The sequence below is a fragment of the Ostrea edulis genome, chromosome 3, assembly GCF_947568905.1.
Source record: "Ostrea edulis chromosome 3, xbOstEdul1.1, whole genome shotgun sequence".
NCBI classification, from domain to species: Eukaryota; Metazoa; Mollusca; class Bivalvia; order Ostreida; family Ostreidae; genus Ostrea; species Ostrea edulis.
This window is the reverse complement of record NC_079166.1, coordinates 76,788,900-76,808,879: the sequence shown is the minus strand read 5'-3', so window position 1 is coordinate 76,808,879 and position 19,980 is coordinate 76,788,900. Positions and strand designations below refer to the sequence as shown.

The window sequence follows — 19,980 nt, the reverse complement described above, 5'->3', positions numbered from 1 at the left end:
TTTATTAACCTCAATATCAGCGTACGTTGTCGAGGCTGGATATTTGGACTGAATCCTCTTTCGAATCTCAGACCAGTGTAAGACAAAGTGATTCGGGAAATGTTGCCTGAACTTTGGCCTCTTATTGCGAATAAAATTGGTTAAACTGAAATTCTCGCCCGCTTCAACATGTGTAATATCATATCTAAGTTAAATGCTGCACTAGAAAATGCGTGGTTGTTTATTTGATAGACATTTAAAGTCCCTTTACCGTGGTTCACTGAGAAGGACACATTGACAGACGGAAAATAGAATACCAAAGTAACTCGATATTTTAGAAATATATGTGGCAGGAACATGGTTCGGAGAATATTCACGCAATGGTTTGGATAGTTATTTAATGTTGTGCATTAACAATGAATCTAAATAAGCTGATGACGTGAAAGCAATAGACGGGTGAGTAAGATAATCTTATTGCGATACTTAGGGATATTAGCTAAAGTGTTTTCGAGTCCCTATAGAATAGAAATAACGTTCTTGTTTTCGTGAAGATGCAGGCTAACTTCCTCTTTATAGAAACTTTGTTTCAAATATAAAAGCTTCCGCTAAAGCATAGACTTTTATATTACAAAACCAAAGCTTTCGAGATTGGAGGATATCCTGTAGTATCCGTGAAAACACGTTCCTTCTGCTCAATGAATTTTAAAAACCGGTCTACTTACATGGAGAAATCAGCTGTACGTAGTATTCAATATACAACTCCCACTCGTATTCAGGAAACAATAACAAAAAAGAATAATTACTACAAGTAACATACGTTCTATTTTATTAAACGCAGGCTTGAAACCTATAATGTCTGAATCCCCTATAGTTATATCATATCCACCCATGCATACACAGGCTAATTAAATGTCTGGTGCCTTATAATTTGAATGCTTTATCATGTTTATACGACGTCGACGATTTGAACTGTTTTTATTTTTAGAGAGCCGTATCTGACGGCAATGGCGCGCAGAGAGAGAGAGAGAGAGAGAGAGAGAGAGAGAGAGAGAGATACTTACATGTATACATGTACAGCCTGTTAAGAATTCTTTTATTGGATATACCTAAATTGTTCATTTCAACCCTGTTCAGATACACATGAAGTGCAGAAAAAAAAAACCCAAAAAACCCTGGTGTGAAATTTTTAATCAATGTCAGGTATACAGAGTTAAAGAAAATACATCAGATAATATAATACTAGTACTTAACACATGATATTACACATGCAATGCTTGACCATTATTCAAGGGTGGATGTTATTTTAATTGTACTCTGGCTCAATTTTGGAGGGAGAGTACTATATTGAAAAAACCTTCGACCATTAAATGCTAAATGTATTGCTGTAATATATGTATACAAGAATCCTATTTTCAGAGCGATTTTGCATTTATATCGAATCAGGCATGCACTTACTATATATTAAATATGTCTCATATATTTATTCACTCTGCATGTAGTTTTATAGTAAGCAAAATTTTAAAGGATTTGGAGGTAGAAGTGGATGGGTGTTGTGTTTCATTGTCAGGTCATGTAAAAAAATTCCTGAATATCGCATGTAAGATCATGAAATACACACTTATCATAAACATTTTGATTTATATGCAATCATTACAATTCTTCTTTATATAGATTTAATCATTACATTTCTTCTTTATATAGATTTAATCATTACAATTCTTCTTTATATAGATTTAATCATTACTATTCTTCTTCATATAGATTTAATCATTACAATTCTTCTTTATATAAATTTAATCATTATAATTCTTCTTTATATAGATTTAATCATTACAATTCTTCTTTATATAGATTTAATCATTACAATTCTTCTTTTTTACTTAAATCTGGAACTATTCACAAAAGAAGACACTCGTGCATCAATGTGGAACAAGAATATCATAAAAAAATAATATTCTAATTTCTGTAAATACATTCGAATATATACGTATATTTTAAAATGAATACACAAGCGTGATTTTTATCAAATCTGACATATAGAAAAGCTCTGGAGATGCAATATAAACACCACACAGTATGTTACTATTTCAGAGTAAAAAAAATTAATGGAAATATTACAACATTTTTCTTTTTAAAACTAGTTTATCTAAGACATAGACATTATTGATACTAATTGGCTACATTCATGTGCAACAAGATCACTGATGACAGTAAGGGGGTCTTCGTAATGTTTTGGACATCCCCCATTCTTCTCCATTTCAATACAAGGGGGATGATGGTTTGATTCCTTGGAAGGTAGTCGGCTCTGCGTTTAACTTTTACTTCAGAAAACATTGGAAGAAATGTGAAAGTATTTTCTATATCATTATTTCAAGACAGTTTGTCTCTTGTCAAGATAACTTCCTCCTTTTTCATACCCCCATCCACGCTATACAAACCCCCATCCACGCTATACAAACCCCCAGTCACGCTATACCAACCCCCAGTCACGCTATACAACCCCCAACCAAGCTATACAAACCCCCAACCACGCTATACAAACCCCAGCCATGCTATACAAACCCCCAGTCACGCTATACAAACCCCCAGTCACGCTATATAAACCCCCAGCCACGCTATACAAACCCCCAGTCATGCTATACCAACCCCCAGTCATGCTATACCAACCCTCAGTCATGCTATACAAACCCCCAGCCACGCTATACGTTTTAAAGTTGTAACAACCAGAACTTATTCTAATCTTTAGAGATGGTATGGCTAAGCTTAACCATACATCACAATTACAACAGATCACCCTTTTCATATCAAAACCTCCCTTGCAGTTGTTCACCCTTTTATCACACATAACACGTAAGGTAAAGATAACGAACAGTGATCAATCTCATAACTCCTACAAGCAGTACAAAATTGATAGTTGGGCAAACATGGACCCCTGGACACACCAGAGGTGGGTTCATGTGCCTAGGAGGAGTAAGCATCCCCTGTTGACCGGTCACACCCGTCGTGAGCCCCATATCCTGATCAGGTAAACGGAGTTATCCGCAGTCAAAATCAGTGTGCCAAGAACGGCATATATCTTTTTTATTCATTATTCGTTAAATCTAGATTTAAAGACTGGGATCAAGATTTACATATGGCCTATTCATTATGATAATTTTCTTTCTTAAATCGATTGAATAGTTTGATTATGCACTGATATACTCCTTGAGATTGGACGTGATTTGATAATTAATTGATTTATAGGCAGTTCAGATTTTAGTGTTCTTATAACGAAACAGAATTTCATGAGTGGGGTAGACAAAGGCTGTGTGTAGCATAGAACTGAAAATAAAACAAGATGAGTCTGTGAAAAAGACTCTGCATCAGTGGTAAAAAACATTAACGATAAATAAGGTCTAAACTTACAAACCAAAAGAAAGATCTGCTCACACGGAAATAGGAAATATGCTAGCCATAATCAAATTTTGAATAAACGATTTCTCCTTAAGGTAGACCTATACTCGGCCTTAAATGGACTCAATCATGAAAAAATGCCTTTATAAGATATATATATATATATATATATATATATATATATATATATATTCCAGTAATAGATAAACATTGAAAAATATATATGTCAACATGCTAATTTCATTGTCATTGCTTCTCAAAAGTAAGTACCCTATCCACATATAATCAGCATTAATGAAAATGTATTCCTCCTTCTTATTTTCCTTAATAATTATTATTTTTCCAAAAGAAATGAGCTTTAAGAAGCAACATAGACTATATACCCATTATTTAATGATATGTAATCATTTATTTTAATAAATTTGAATAATTATTTTCATAATGTACACTTTGTGAGCCCACACATGTTAAAAGAAATACTGTTGAAATTGCCATTTGATGTCAATATTGGTCTTTCCCCCCAATTTTTATGGACGAAACCTTGTATAAATTGTTTCTAATTAACAGATTCTTATCTCAGAAAAAGGATTTGCGTAAGAAAATCATATGTTGACGCATCATTTTAAAAGATATAAGCTCTATCATATTATCATACGTCATGTGAAATTTGAGTATATTTACAACCTTGGATAATAATTTGAACTATGTTAAACTATAAGTACTATAGATACATAAGGTTTGCAATTAGATTTTACATTTTATCTGAAAACAAGTTATTCTAGAAGAGGGTATTGACAATGTGAATGTAAAACGAAAGTAACAAACTGAATTCTGATAGTTTTGCTATTATGATTAATGCATGTGTGGAATGTGTGCTATATCTTTTATCATGGAATCATTTGCATGTACATAAATTGGATATACGTGCATGTACACCACTTACGCCGATCTACATGTATGTCGATGCAATCTCAATAAGGAACTACAGTTGTAATCGCGTTATACAGATGCCGCCCCAATAATTTTGAAAAACAGGAGACGGGATGAGGAAAAAATGAAAAATTTATGACGGTCGGTGAAATAAAACAAATTATTTGTAGCCGTTCTTTGAAGCTTGCCCCGTTCTTTGAAGCTTGCGGCAATATCTGCAACATTGGAGCAGGGAACACAACTACGACATGTGAACTTTTATTTTTACACAAGCTTACCATGTATTTGTTCATGATAATTTGGATTCAACGACTGCGTAGTTTTGAATTAGCAATTATTACGCTCGAGAATGTTTTACTCATATGGAGACGTAACCATTGCCGCTGAAGGGCTGCAAAACTTAGGCCTATGCTCGACGCCGACGGTCTTTCAGCAGAGATTTTTAGCGTGCCACACCTGCTGTGACACGGGGCCTTTGTTTTTGTGGTCTCATCCGAAGGACCGTCCCATTTAGTCGCCTCTTGCGACGAGTATGGGGTACTGAGGACCTACATTAACCCGGATCCTCACAAAAGAAATAATATTATTATGATGATGGTGGTGGAAATATGAATAGACCCCCCTTTCCCACCCGTCTCTCCAACTTTCTGATGCCCGCGTATTTCCATATGTTGAACATGGATCTTTGTAAAACTTTTACATACATGAATAGTCAATGTATCTCACGGACGCCCTCGTCCGCCAAAATGTTGTCTGTTCTCCAACCGATTTTTATCTAAAGCTTGAATCATCTTTACCCCACCCCCCCCCCCCCCTTTAGAAAATACATTGTACAAAATTTGACCGCAGCTGATAAGAACGCCTTGGAAGGAATCAATATCGGACAATCATATCGCCATGTAAAAATCAAACTGTTATCTTTGAAATACCACATTTCGGAAAACAGACGCGTGGTTCCACATTTACATTTGACTGTGACGTAGGCCGTGTATAGGCCTACTTTAATACATAATGTACGCCTCTTTCAAATTAAAATCCAGAGACCTTGATGGCAATCAGACGCAAGGCCTTTAGAAATGGAGGTCAGAAGGTCTATCCACTGAGGTAGAGAACAAAAGCAACGGGTGCTTTAAATGACATAAATCAGGTGTACTTGAAGTAGGGATCGACACTAAGACACACCAGACCTACTCAGACTTTGTAAACTTTTTTTACAGGTAAAACAATGATTTAATTCTTTATAACAATACAATAGAGGGGGTAGGATTTTTTCAGTCTTTGGCTTTGATAGAAATTCAGTCGCTGTGATTATTATATATATATATATATATATATATATATATATATATATATATATATATATAATTTTAAACATGCATACAATATATATATATATATATATATATATATATATATATATATATATATATGTATATATTTACTTTGGGTGGGTGGATCCAATATATGCTATTGGATGTGTGGCCTGTAGTTTTTACATTACCCACCTTTTTTGTGGACAGGCAGGTTGTGTTGTTTAGATAACAGATTAGTTGATTCTCATATAATTTTATGTGATGTTTGTTGGGGGTCATGTTTTTGGCCCCCATATATCTTTATGTTAGATTTTGCTGGGGGCAGATTGCATAATACTTATCCAAAGACGTTTACCAATGTTTTCTAGTCTTTTCTGACCCCCATTATTTTGTCAAGTTTCATTTTCGTCATTTTATTAATAAATGACATTTTTTCAATTCAACACTGTGTTACTGGTTCTGCCTGTCATGCCAAAAAACAAGCCTAGTCTACTTGGCATGGTTAAGCTGAGGCTAACGGAACATAAATAAGTTATTATTTAATACGAAGTGAAATAATAACTTTTATGTGACATGTCCATGTATTTTTCATGTACTTATATGTTCCTATTTTTCCATAGTTCTGTTGACATTATACTACACTGTTCAGGGTCTGGATTTACCCAAGCTGCTGTTTGGATGTTTTAAATCAATCAGCGTGGAACCTTTCTACCATGTGATCATTGTTCTTTGTTCTACTAGAAGGAGAAGCCACGCAAAATTTTGCTACGAAAATTATTGTTACCCACCATCCAACCCCAGTACTACCTCCTTTGTAATTGTTTTCTGCCTGTATTGTTCCATTTCCCACTTGCCTGTAGTTTTTACATTACCCACCTTTTTTGTGGACAGGCAGGTTGTGTTGTTTAGATAACATATTAGTTGATTCTCATATAATTTTATGTGATGTTTGTTGGGGGTCATGTTTTTGGCCCCCATATATCTTTATGTTAGATTTTGCTGGGGGTCAGATTGCATAATACTTATCCAAAGACGTTTACCAATGTTTTCTAGTCTTTTCTGACCCCCATTATTTTGTCAAGTTATATTTTCGTCATTTAATTAATAAATTACATTTTTTCAATTCAACACTGTGTTACTGGTTCTGCCTGTCATGCCAAAAAACAAGCCTAGTCTACTTGGCAAGGTTAAGCTGAGGCTAACGGAACATAAATATATTTAGAGAGAGAGAGAGAGAGAGAGAGAGAGAGAGAGAGAGAGAGAGAGAGAGATGCATTCAGTCATTATCTGATATATTAAAGGTACATACATGTATATATTGAAATTTATATATTTTTTAACCCCCCCAACAAACACTCAATGAAATAATTGATTACAGCGGTTCCAGCAGTTGTCAAACAAATATTTTTCACCACTTTTATATGCAATATGTCTTTGAGTTTCATAAAATGTATTCATTAGCGATATCGCAACATTTACATTCAGTGTATTCCCTTTACATCTCATAGTATAGATAAAATATTTCAGCCGAAGAACAAGATTATTTTGTATAGCTTACTTTACATCCAAAAATCCAAAAAAATAATTTTTTTTTTTATTGATATTTGAGGATTGGTCTTATGTTCAAAACAAACTTCAAATTCTCTTAAGAATTGCTTAACACTATCACATTCCCAAAATTGTTTCTTCTTGTATCTGACAAAATGTACAATTCTTATCATCTCTAATTTTGATTTTGAATAAGTATGAGTTTGAAGCTAAAATTTTGTTCATAGTTCTGTATTGAAACCATTGCAGTTTACAATTACTTGTAACTTTAAAGGGCAATCAGAAGATAATTTTCCATTCTGTGTCATTTAATTCAAATTCATTTGCAAATTTTAGTATCTGATAATTACATTCATACATACATTCACACACATAGTTTAATTATAACAATATATCAAGGTTGACAGTACCCAAGTAAATTGTGGAAAAACCTTAATGAAAAATACTTTACATACATCCCATATTGTACTGAACTTTATTTTTAATTACATTTTTTTTTAAAAATATCCAATGGTCAATTTCATATGTCATCCTAATTTATTGTAATTCACCCTCCAAGGATGGTAATCTGTTTTGTTTGCAATATAAATATATATATTGTTTGGTAAATGACCTCTGAAAACTTGGTCCGGTCTAGTTTTTGTTGTGACAAGGTAGTCTGACTGGTCGTGTCAAAATATCACACGACTTTAGTATAATACATAATTGTGATGTTATTTCTTATAATTTATAAAAAGAATATATGTCTATGTTGTTTACATATTGTTGTGAAACTTCCCACAGTAAATTTGACAACAATGGTGCTGCAAGCTTCTTGCTTTTCTGGAACCTACTGACCCTGATGTTTTACATGTAGCTAAGATCATACATGTATAGTACATCTATGTGGCCTTTTCTAATTTTTCGAGTATCGGCATGGTAATTCCTTGCTTCTTACTTTTGGATTAAAATTCTCTATACATTTTGTCATTTTTATGTGTTCTGGATTAGTACCTGTTATTTGTGTACATTGTTCAAATATTTTTTGTATTTTGCACTAGCGATTTTTCATATCTCGTTAGCGCATTGTATGTTTTTGTAATTGCTTACTTCTATCATTTTCAAGACCTATATTGCATTCATTGCATTCATTGCATTATTACGGTTTGTCAGATTGGCAGAGCTGGTTTCACAAATGCCTTCCATTTTGCCTTGTGTGTTACTTTTTAAATACTCTAATATGCTACTTGTTCCAGTTCAAGCCTGGATTTCTCGAATAATTCCAACCATTCTTTCATTTGAGCAATAAAATTTGAGCACAATCTCAAACTTGCCTCCTTCCTCCGAAAATCAATTTATAAAAAATAGAGGAAGCACAATGAAATATATAGATAACATTTATGTATCTACAATCTCAATAGTACATGTTTAGAGTACTAAATATATTCAAGTTGCAGTTATTATTAGTTATAGTTTCAAAAACTTAGTAACCCACAGTTGAGTTCTTATGAAGATCAGTGCCATTATCAGCTATCACTTTGTCATAGTTCCTTACTTTCGTTAAATGTACTTAATAATCTATCACACTCATTTTTAGATCAACTGAGCTGAAAGCTCAAGTGAGCTTTTCTGACCCCCTGTTGTCCATCACCTGTTCATCCGCCCGTCCGTCTGGCTATCTGTCTGTCCGTCCGTTCGTCTGTCTGTAAACGTTTTACATTTTCGACTTCTTTTCCATAACCCCTGGCTTAATTTCAACCAAACTTGGCCAAAATCTCCCTCAGGTTAAGGACTCGCAAGTTTCTTCAAATTAAGGGTCGTGTCCCTTTCAAAAGGGAGATGATCACAAAAATGCAAAAATAGAGTGGGGTCATTTAAAATTATCCTTCTGAACAACCACTCGGCAAGAAAAACTGAAATTTACATGAAAGCTTTCTGACATCGTGCAGATTCTGGTTTATTAAAATCATAACCCCCGGATTACACCCGGGAGTATTCCGGGGGTTGGATGGGGTCACATTAGGGGATCTAAATTTTACATACAAATATGTAGGGAACATCTTTAAAAATCTTCTTCTCAAGAACCACTGAGCCAGAAAAGCTGAGATTTATATGAAAGCTTCCTAACATAAGTTTGTTAAAATCATGCCCCCTCCCCCCCCCCCCCCCCGGGTGGGGGGGGGGGTAGGATGGGACAACAAGGTGGGATCAAAGTTTTGCATACAAATATGTCGGAAAAATCTTTAAAAAATCTTCTTCTCAATAACTACTAGACCAGGAAAGTAGAAATTTACATGGAATCTTTCTAACATAGTGTAGATTCAAGTTTTTAAGAATCATGCTCCCGGGGTAGGATGGAGTCACAAGATAGATCAAAGTTTTACATACAAATATATAGGGGGACTCTTTAAAAATCTTCTCAAAACAACTGGGTCAGGAAAGTGGAAATGTACTTCAAAGCTTCCTGACATAGTGTACATTCAAGTTTATTAACATCATGGCCCCCGGGGGTAAGAGGAGGCCACGATAGGGGATCAAAGTATTACATACAAATATATAGGGAGAATCATTAAAAATCTTTTGAAAAATCACTGGGCCAGAAAAGTTTACATTCACATGAAAGCTTCCTGACATAGTCCAGATTCAATTTGAAGAAAGAAAAACATGGCCCCCGGGAGTAGGTTGGGGTCACAATAAGGATAAAAGTTTTACATGCAATTGTATACGAATAATCTTAAAATATCTGACAAGGTACATGTAACTCAGGTTAACGATGTGGCCCATGGACCTCTTGTTTTAGTTTGTATGTTAGTGATCAGTCATTCGGGGTGCAATGTAGTATCGATGTTTAGTCATCATCGACAATTGTTAATCAAATCTTAGTATTTTCATAATATAGAGCAGAAGGTTTGAGAAAGTGTTTTTTTTTCCATTACCAATGCTGGTCTCCACCCAACTAGAATGACTTACAAATATTTTCTGTTTTCTATTTGTTTCTTAGTTTCACGACAATGACTTTGCAGGTGGTTCTTGGTATTTATTTAAATAAAATATCTTTCCCACACTTCGTAGAATAACGGGAAACTATTTTATGGTAGAAATTACCGTATTAAAACGCCAAAAAAGTAAGCAGGACCATTGTTAGGCCAATCGAATTAAAGTAGTAGTCTTGTGTTTGCTCATTCCAAATCAGCGCTTCACACACACTTCATTTCTTATATATCTAATTTTCAAAGGTTAGGTGATATCATTACTATCATTAATCAATGTTTACTACTGTAGGTCTCTTAAATGTTCGTCCGGCATTGTCCCAGAGATCTTATTCATACTTACACAGACAAAGGTTTCCATAGTTAACCATCTATGGTTATTCTTGGGCTGTTTTTAACGTCAATGATGGGGTTCAAAATGTATGCTTATTCCTCCTAGACACCTGATCCCACCTCTGGTGTGTCCAGGGGTCCGTGTTTGCCCAACTATCTATATTGTATTGCTTTTAGGAGTTATGGGATTTATCACTGTTCGTTATCTTCACCTTTCATACATTTAATAGAGGACAGTGTTTAATCTTAATTTGTTCGTTTCCCAAATTGATCATGTTATTGTCGTTCAAGATAAATTATGGCATTGTATGTATATATACAATTAGGTGGCTTTGCATATCACACAGCGGATGCTCCAACAAGCTTGGCTGGCTTACAGCTTTATGGTAGAAAAAGTGTGTAGATTCAAAATACGGGGGATAAGGAGTAAATATTATACGTTTACTATATTACGGATGTAAGCCTCACTCCATGAAGGTGTACAGGCACTGCATGTTTGCATATATTTGTAACTGTGTGCATTTTGAAACTTGTGTTATATATACTGTTTACCCTTCGTATATTTAACGTAGGTCTCAACTTTGCTTATGTCATCGTTTTCGGTTACGCAAATTCTAAGCTTCAATGTCTTTTTACGTGCACATTCAGTTGTGACGTAGCATCTGTCTGGATAAAGTATACAGGGGTCATTGACTGGATATAAAGTACGTAATACTCTACCGATATCACATAAATATTACCAAAAGTATTATCGAAGTAGAGCATGCTTCGTTTAATTTTGTTAAGTCTTTCTTTTCGTGTCCGATGCAAAATTTCGGCTAGTAATGTTTTATCCTGTTACCGTATAAAGTTTAGCGGCGGACAACTTGGGGAGGTTAGACAACTGGCGATGTTGGGAATGCTTTTATATGCGTTTTTAGAACCCAGGAAAAAATCGGACAGGAGTTCTCCAGTTCATGAAAGCTTTATTCAGAGATTTGACGCGTTTGTGGCGAACATTTGAAAATGGCGAGTTCATAATTTTATTCTTACCCCATCATACAAATTTCGTGAAGATCGGACAACATTGAATAATCAAAAGTGTTTGGGCAGGGATGTTCTAAAAAGAAATGTGTCCTGCTGCAAATGTCTCTGAAAACATTTTCAGAACCCTTGTAAATAAAAATGAGCAGGATTTGCATATACTTTAAAGCCCCCCCCCCCTCCTTCCTTCCCCCAGAACTTTGCCGTGCATTTAGTGGAGATAGGGAAAGAGAGAGAATATATCATATTTAAAAATGAATGGCGGTATTAGTGGACAGCAAGTAAACAATACTTGTATTCTAGCAAAGGTGAACCTTACAACTGTCCACTTCAAGAGGTGTTTGAAACTCGCAATAAAATTAGCTTGACATGTATGGCATGTCAAACGTTGCAATATTTGATCTTTTCCATTTGTATTCTATATTTTCCATTTGCATTGTATAATTTTTCATTTGCATTGTATAATTTCTATTTGTATTGTATAATTTTCCATTTGTATTCTATATTTTCCATTTGTATTCTATAATTTTCCATTTGTATTCTATATTTTCCATTTGCATTGTATAATTTTTCATTTGTATTGTATCCAGGGAATGTTTATTTTGATTTGTTACGAAGGATTTCATTAGGTAACATCACTAATGTACTACATATGTAGACGTGCTTAGCACACAGGGCCGTAGCAATGACGGTTCTTTATCGTGCCAACGCCTGTGCAGCGATACGGAATATCTGTTTTTAAGGTCATTACGGAAAGACCCGTGATTCTCACTTTTAAATGCCGAGTGTTTGGTAATGGAGCAATCACTGTCTTTGTTTATGTCTTAATGGCAGTAACGGTTCTCGAACTCACGACCTCTCGCCCACAAACCAAGCGATATATTGCTGAGTTACCGGGACCAGGTCCATGGAGGACTAGTTATTTTTAAAAATACGTAGCAAGCTCTAGTAATGGAGAATCTCCCCCCCCCCCCCCGATCATTTTTTAAAAAATAGAACTGTCCAGAAAAGAATGCACATTTTTATTTAGTCAGAATTCAGTAGATTCGGGAAACTTAATTCGGCTATTGGGTCCCCACCAATTGTTAACATCGAGTTTGTTCAATGGATTAATCTTAAAGTATTAACTATACTACATTTTAACACCAAAAACATAACACTAACATACATTGCCTGACAGCCAGCCGTGACTGCTGGACGCCCGTAATTTATTGTATTCTAAATACACAATTCGCAGAAAAACAAGGCGTTTTCCCATGTGCAAAAGTTAAGATAACCTTCCAACTCCATATACAAAATATGAGCAATACATACATATCAATACTTTTAAATATACCTCAAATCCCCTCTATATAGCATCAGGGCCGGCCAGGGAAAAACTAGAAATAAAACGATGAAAATCGCAAAAAACTCTAGAAAACCTGTGTCCGTTGCCAAGTGCCGCTGGATGCAGGGGTTTGTGAACGGACCTCACAACTTATTTGTAAATGTTTAACTTTTGCATGGCATGGATGAAAACATAAGATTTAATTATCCATTAAGTTTCGTCTATCTCGTGACGAACGGCGGCTAGAAGTGAATACCTGAATTGCAGCTCGAAAACCTGTTTTTCTAACTCAAATTCTATTGGCTAAAAATGGATCATTCCATTCTACCTGTACAATATACTGTACCGTCAATACAACATTTTCCCGCTATTACTAACGAAACGCGGGTAAATATAAGTATTAACTATACTACATTTTAACACCAAAAACATAACACTAACATACATTGCCTGACAGCCAGCCGTGACTGCTCTAGAAAATACAAAGAAGGGGGTGAAAAAACAACCGACTGTGAAAGAAAAACTATAACTCCAGTGATTTTGACACCAAAAGGCGTTTCACCAAAGAATCCACTATATAGCCATCTTTGACAGTGTCACTTTTCCATCTACCGTGCCTTTTCAAACATCTTTCATCAACGTTCGAATTCGCTGCCACAGTCGCCCCACCTGCCCTTAAAGAATGAATACCTATATTAACGTGTTCACCAACGACAGTTTTTAACAAAGACAAAATATTGCTTCTAGCCGCAGTATAACTAAGCTTTTTGTTCTTATAAATTAATTTACAAACATCTTTAGACCTAAAAATTGGTCTAAATAAGAAACATTGCTTGTCATCAATTGAACCCAGAAGATCTATATGTCTCAAATATATATTGACTGGACATGCAGACGTTGAACCTTTAGCGATAAGAACTTCGCTCCCTTGTCTGTACTGATCTGTTTTGGATTTCTTAACAACACTAAGTAATCATCACGTACAATCACATCATTAAATGTTAATGAGCTAACCTCATCGAACCTAAGGAAACCGGCAAAATAAACTAAATCATTGTAATATTTCTTACAATTAACAAATCACTTTCATCAATAAATGTATCACAAAGTGCAATTAACGCATCCTTGGTGATGAGTTCTTTTTTCTGGATACTATGACTGGCTTTTCGTCTTGCAGCTTCTTGTACAGAATTAACAAATGAATTTTTCGTTGGATCAGTTAAACCCGCACAATCACGAGTCCACGTAATAGCGTATACCGCATTGTTCACGGGATGTTGAGATGCCCCCGACTGTAATAAATGTGTCAAATATAATGCTACGTGGATCGGACTTGCCGGTAACGCACTGTGTCCTTGTGTTGTGATGAAAACCTCCCATCTTTTAAAAGCATTGAAGCAAGATTTGATAGTGTTTTCACTTTTGCTGCACAAAATCCATTTGCTTAAGAATGGACACATATCTGCCAAATAACTTCCAGGTTCAACGCCATGCTTTTCTGCAGTCTTTTTAATGCTGTTCTGCAGAACTATTCCTGTAAATATATTTTACAATGTAATCAAAATCTAATTTTCAGAAAGAGCATGTTAAACAGAAGACCCTTTATACCAAAGATTCCATTATTCCCCTTACCCCTGCAGATAGCATGCACATTTTGTATTCTCGAAAAATTCTTAATGTAAAATTTGAAATTTCCCTCCATATCGACCAACATTGGCCAATAGGGAGCGGACTTCCATTCCGGTATAACCAACGTGTAACTGCATTCATCATTCTCAATTTTCCTTACTACCTCCGGAATTAACTTTGACGGTGGTACAATCCAGTTGACATCATATGTCCACACTTGAGAAAACACATCTACAGCGCCTGACTCCTCACACCTATATTTGGAATTAAAATTCTTGCACTTACTGTTATAAAAGTTGGCGAATCTATCGCACGTGTGTGATCCCCATATAATATCAAAATAATCAAATACACATTGTTTAACTGACCAGTCATCACAATCTGTAATTCTACTTAAAGAATTTGCCTTACGATTTTCTTCTCTAGGTATCCATTTTCCTTCTATTTGAATGGCCTTGTCTTTGCACATACTATGCACCGACATTGCAATGTCTTGTAACTTTCTTTTTACTTCCCACTCTCAATATATGCGCCACATTTTGATTATCAGAATTGATCTCAACTGACATGCCTTCAACTTTGTCAACTGACTTTGATCATATTCTGTTAACTGTCTCAAACTCTCTCCAATTAGAGCTTTGCTTACTTTCCCATTCGTTTCACACTCCATACCACTCTAAATCAGTATGCCCACCCTCTGAGCATAATGTCAAATGACCGTCAAACCCCGTGTCTGAGGCATCACAATAGACTACCACTTTGTTTACCTCAGACTCCGTCAACTGACTTAATGGGGTACCATTGTTATTCATTTCTTCCACTGATGTTTCCCAGAATCTAAGTTCACTTACTGCCTCTGTCGACAACATTATTTTTGAATTCCAACTGGTACGATTCAAAATACATGCATATAAATACATTGTCCTAAGTCTGACCTCACCACCCAGTACTGTCTGCATTAAGATTATTTGTCCAACCACTGCTGCGATATTTCTTACCTCAAACCAAACAACTCCAGAATTGTAGCCTTCCAGAACATTTTCTATAGAAACTTTTAAGTTTTTTCACCCTAGGCATAGCAACCGATATTTTGTTGTTTACTGTACTCCAAACATACCCTAACCATATCAGTTCCTGCACTGGCTCCCAATGACTTATCTACTGCGATTAGAAACCCGAGTTTCTCCAAATCTTTTTGAATTTCTAAACTCATCAACTCTGCTTTATGCAAAGTTGAAGCTCCACCCATTCCATCATCTAAATAGATGACAATTTTATAACCTTTGGATCTCCAAAATTTCAACACTTCTCTCATAACCTTAGAATATATGTAACCTGCTGTACTGAGCCCAAACGGCAACACTTTAAACACATAATACTTACTTCTCCATTTAAAACCCAGATATTCCTTGTCTAGTTCATGCATCATAATGTGATGATATGTACTCTTTAAATCAAATGAAAAAATATGATCACCTGCTTGAAATAAGCTTTTTGAAACATAAGCATTATCATACTTGTGCTTATATTTAAAGAAGTGAGGATTCACGTGCCTAGCGTCCAATACTAACCTTTTTTATTTTGTTTCCCGCTACCGTCAATGGATTTACAACCCTCGGTTTACTTGAACACACCTCAATACAATTCTTTCTGAGCAGTTTTTCAATCTCTTGATCTACAAACTCAGCGTTCTCTAACGCAGATCTATTGTTACATAGTTCAACCGGTTTTGGTGTGGTAAACAAAGGCATTTTGTAACCATACTCAATAGTGTCTAAAATATACCTGTTTGCACCAATCGAACGCCATTGACCTATATTTTCCTTTAAACGACCAACAGGTGAAATACACATATTACTTGTATGATTTTTCATTGCATTATCATAATTATCGCTATTATTTGCGAGTGTATTCAAATTATTTTCTTGATGAACAAATGCACTTATCTTATCATCTAATTTATCTGTACAATCCTTTCTCCAATGACCCCTTTTGTTACATCGATAACAGTGGCCGGGCTTCCAGATAGATAAATTGGGAGTTGTCCGAGACGACAACAATGGCTTTGTGTAGGGACTCTTGGCTTCCTTCAGTTCCCTGCGTTGCTTTTTTACGTCTTTTACTTTTCTGTCAGCCCTAAACTGCGCTTTGATGATTTTCTTCTCGTCGTCGGAATCTGATGCGATGGGGTAAATCTGTCGTTGAACTCCTTGGGCGTCCATTTCGTCTATCTCGTGACGAACGGCGGCTAGAAGTGAATACCTGAATTGCAGCTCGAAAACCTGTTTTTCTAACTCACATTCTATTGGCTAAAAATGGATCATTCCATTCTACCTGTACAATATACTGTACCGTCAATACAACATTTTCCCGCTATTACTAACGAAACGCGGGAAAATATAATTATCGTTTATCGAATTTGGTAATGCACGAGATGTTGAAGAGGTAAAGTTCAGGAGCCACGTTTCGCAGGAATGTATCGTATTTAATTGATCGCCTTTATGCGTCTAATGTGATCAGCATATTCAGACTAGTCTCCTATTTAACCACTGGCTGATCTAGATAATTCTGAACGAAAGGATGCAGTAAACTGCTGAATGTCTGGGGACTGCCTTAAGATCCCTAGTGAGTCCAGTGCAAAGCCTTGGTGGAGGGTGCAGGGGGGGGGGGGCGAAGTCAGTGGCGGATATAAGGGGGCGCAGCCCCCCCTCAATTTTTTTTTTTCAAATTTAAGGTAAATCTTGGTGTCTTGTTTAGAAAAATGTATTAAACGATAAAAGAAGTAATAATATCTTCCATTCCCGGAGAAACAAATGACAAAATCTTTTGATTTCTTGAATTACTTTATTGAGAGAACTTAATTTTTCCAGAAACCCTTAAAATTTGCGTCAATTTACTAATTTCCTTTTTTTAAAAATGACATATTTCAAGCCCTATAAAATCTGTAAAATCCAGGAGCTTCCGGGGGCTTCGCCCCCTGAAATCCTATCAGGGCTTCGCCCTGGACCCACTGGGGCCGCCTCAAGGCGGCCCCAGAACCCCTGCCTCATAAAGTGGCGCCCCCGTAACCACAATTCCTGGATCCGCCCCTGGAAGTCCCCTGAAACAAAATAAAACGTACATGCATGCTTTTTCGACATCTATAAACAAAATATCATATTTGTAAAGGGAGGGGGGGGGTCTCCCGGCGTAAGATTCCTCATTGCTAGGTACATGTATGATCAACTAGTCCTTATATGGAACCGATCGCGGTAGTTCAGTGATATACCCTTTGGTTCGTAACCGTGAAGTCGCATGTTCTACTCGTGTCATGGCTGCATCAATATAGTTAATACTTTCCCATACGCATTGATATCTAAAAGTGAGAATCACGGATCTTTCGGATAATGTGACCTTAAAAGCAGACATCCTGTGTTGCGACAGGCTTTGACACGTTAAAGAACCCCCACTGCTACGCCACTGTGTCCGTACATGTAGCATAGTAAGTCTATTTGTGGTACGTCACCTGCAGCTGGTGACGGTTAAATGTAAGTGGGACCTAAACTAATGAAATCCTTCGTAACAAATCAAAATAAAAAATCCCTTGCATGCAATACAAATGAAAGATTTTGCAATGCAAATGGAAATTATACAATGCAAACGCGAAAAAAATATATAATGCAAATGGAAAATACAGAATACAAATGGAAAATTATACAATACAAATGGAAAATATAGAATACAAATGGAAAATTATACAATACAAATGGAAAATATAGAATACAAATGGAAATTATACAATGCAAATGAAAAATTATACAATGCAAATGAAAAATATAGAATACAAATGGAAAATTATACAATACAAATGGAAAAGATCAAATATTGCAACGTTTCACATGCCATAGACATGCGGGGCTGACTGTTTGTAAGAATTGTTAGCCCTGCCAAAGACCTACTAGCCCTAAGAAAATAACGGCATGTTCAAAAATCACGTTTACATGTATTTATTTTCTAATGAAGTACGATGGACCTAATTCGTTTCTAGAACATTATAATTTACTGAAATTTTGATATGCGGTAGAATATGCAGTAAATTGTACTAAAGTGACCAGGTCTGTCCATTTTGTTACAGGTAAAATGATGAAGTTGATTCATCTTAGTTTTATTTAGCAAAAAAATTTTGACGTCCGATCGGGCGTCTATACCATGGTAAAATGTATGCATCTCGGGCGGTCAATCTCACAGTTATTTCAAACAATGCAACAGGCTGAAGACTCTAAATGAAAAAAACAAACAAAAAACAATAAAACAAGAAAGCGAAGGTGGTTGAAAATGAGAAAACGTAGCTGGAGTTTCAAGTGAATCTGCAGTACAAGTTAAAAATAATTAGAGTTTTAAACCTCATTCATGTTTTCGAGGGGATGTGTAGCTTGGGAAGTGAGCATTTCTATGTGTTTGTGAGGGGATGTGTGACTTGGGAAATGAGCATTTCTATGTGTTTGTGAGGGGATGCGTGGCTTGGGAAGTGAGCATTTCTATGTGTTTGTGAGGGGGTAGCTGCACTAATGTAGCCCTATGCGATTTTTTTTATTCTGATGTTTTCGGTATAGGGCCACCATTCCATAGGATCTCCGTAATGGTGCAAATTAATTTTATGAATAACCGATAATAAGCTCCGTGTTTTAGTCCCAAATGTTGTTTACACCAAAAGAGCTACCAACTTTGTGCTCGGGCATGTCTAATAAAGGTGTTTTTCATTGAACATATGTACAGCATGCAAAATTCCTCGTCTGCTCCGCCATGCTTGTTATCGCGAGATCTCGAAGGTAGATCGGAAAACCTAAACATTGACAATCTGAGCCAAAATGTACTTACTCGATCCACTCCAGCAAAGAAAGGAATACCATAAGATTGCAGAAACAATGTACACTCTGCTGTTCGTTTTTCAACTTGATATTACACTGTAAATATAAACCTTTTCAATACCGATGAAATAACTTTCCCCTCCGTACTTGTCCATTTATGTAAATACTACCTTATATGGCATATGCAAATAACTTGGCAATCAGAAGTTGAAACTTCAGTCATCAATCATGGCGCACAAATATGAATCGTGCAATTGGATTACATCGAAATTGTTGAAAACGGTAGAATAGAGCCTCACAAATCGCAAGTTGCAGGTTGTAATTTTATATATATTGACTAAGAAAGATAGAATAAGATTTTATTTACGAAAAGAAAGTTAGCAAATGTTTAGAATGATCGAAAATGTTGCGGGGGTGAATCACTCCTGCATTTGCACCATTACGGAGATCCTAAGGAGTTGTACCCCCCCCAAAAAAAAATCGGAGAAGGCTACATCATTGCAGCTAGTGAGGGGGTGCTAAATAAACATAAATACATTATAAAATAGAGACAACTTTAGTTGTATTTCTGATTAGAATTTTAAGGCGTGATTAAACTATAAAATATAAAAATAAAAAATCGCCTTAATTGAATTCAAAAATAAAATTATACCATTATATTATTTTATGGATTGTTACTGGGATCATGT

The 19,980-nt window shown here is 35.7% G+C and overlaps 1 protein-coding gene across 4 annotated transcripts in view; it reads left to right on the top strand.

The window, feature by feature from the left end:
* The first annotated feature begins 248 nt into the window (after positions 1 to 248).
* The window catches only part of LOC125676217 (uncharacterized), a 35,484-nt gene continuing 15,752 nt past the window's right edge, over positions 249 to 19,980 (top strand). For all 4 annotated transcript variants that reach the window (XM_056159074.1, XM_056159075.1, XM_056159073.1 and 1 more), the window contains exon 1: positions 249 to 435. The gene's annotated coding sequence lies outside the window, so the exon portion shown is untranslated. The remainder of the gene's footprint in view (positions 436 to 19,980) is intronic.